Source organism: Syngnathus scovelli, chromosome 3 (genome assembly GCF_024217435.2).
Source record: "Syngnathus scovelli strain Florida chromosome 3, RoL_Ssco_1.2, whole genome shotgun sequence".
Classification (NCBI taxonomy): domain Eukaryota; kingdom Metazoa; phylum Chordata; class Actinopteri; order Syngnathiformes; family Syngnathidae; genus Syngnathus; species Syngnathus scovelli.
In genome coordinates, this window is record NC_090849.1 from 10,315,483 (window position 1) to 10,316,886 (window position 1,404).

Consider the following 1,404-nt stretch of genomic DNA (forward strand, 5'->3'; position numbering starts at 1 on the left):
ATTAATTAATTAATTACCCTGTCAATTTTTGAAATTATTGTATAAAATGAAAACAAAAACAATTCACAAGACATTGCAAATAGAGGTACATTTTATCTTGTTTTTTATTACAGCCTGCAATAAGGCTTTCTCATCTTAGACAGTGACTTGAGTAGTGACATAATGGTTGTTTACAGCTGTTGAATTGGTTGATGCGTTTATGTACAATAGGACAATCCCTTGGGAAAGTGTTTTCAATTCCATTGCTTCAGGTTATCTGTCTATTCTCAGATCATACACCCCTTTTCAGAAGTATTGAAACAATATTGCCAACTCCTTTAGGTTTGATACACACATTTAAGTTTGTTGTGTTATGGCATCAAAAGATCAAAATGAGTTAAGCGATAAACATTCCCGTTTGTATCCGATAACACTGTCACGGACGGTGCAGGGAGATCATGTGCAACCCGAACTACTTTATTTAAGGAAAAGGGAAGTGGGGGACTGGAACGAAGGAAAAAACGGCAGCCAAGACGTAGAGCAGAGAGATGGTCAGGGACAGGTGGGGTATCAGGCCAGGCAGCGTATAGGAATGGTCGGGCAGCAGGGGCAGGGCGCTGTCCAAGTTACTGGAGGAGCAGACACATGACGAACACGATACTATTATCCATCCATCCATACATACATCCATACATCCATATGTACATTTCCTGTACCGCTTGTCCCCACACGGTGGCCAGCTGGAGCCTATCTCAGCCGTCATCGGGCAGTAGGCGGGGGACACCCTGAACTGGTTGCCAGCCAATCGCAGGTCACACAGAGACAAATAATCAGCTGTAACACACCTACGGGCAATTTGGAGTGCTCAATCGGCCTACCAACCATGTTTATGGGATGTGAGAGGAAACCGAAGTGCCCAGAGAAAACCCATGTAAGCATGGGGGGAACATGCAAACTCCACACAGGAATCAAACCCGCAACTTCTGAACTGTGAGGCGGACGTGCTAACCAGTGCGCCGAGGTGCTAACCAGTGCGCCGAGGTGCTAACCAGTGTGCCATCGTGCCACCCGATACTATTATGCATATTATATTTAAAGGTACGGCTTCATGAGGATTTCATTCATTAAAGTCCTCTTAAAGTGAAAATAAATTGTTGAATGGTGTTGCTGCCAGATGGGCCTATTTAAAAAAAAAAAAATCATTACACAAATGTGGCTTCAAAATTGTGAAAACCTTTTTTTGTAGTGGACCACCACCACCACCACCATTTTCTGTTGTAAATGCTTTGCTTGGGCTAAGTTGTATTCAGATATAAATACCTGGCAGCAGTGTTGGACTTCTCATGTCAGACGCAAAGTTTTCAGTCAAGACTGGGTGTTCCAATACATTTGGAGTGCAGCGTACATCTACCTTTATCTTTACCA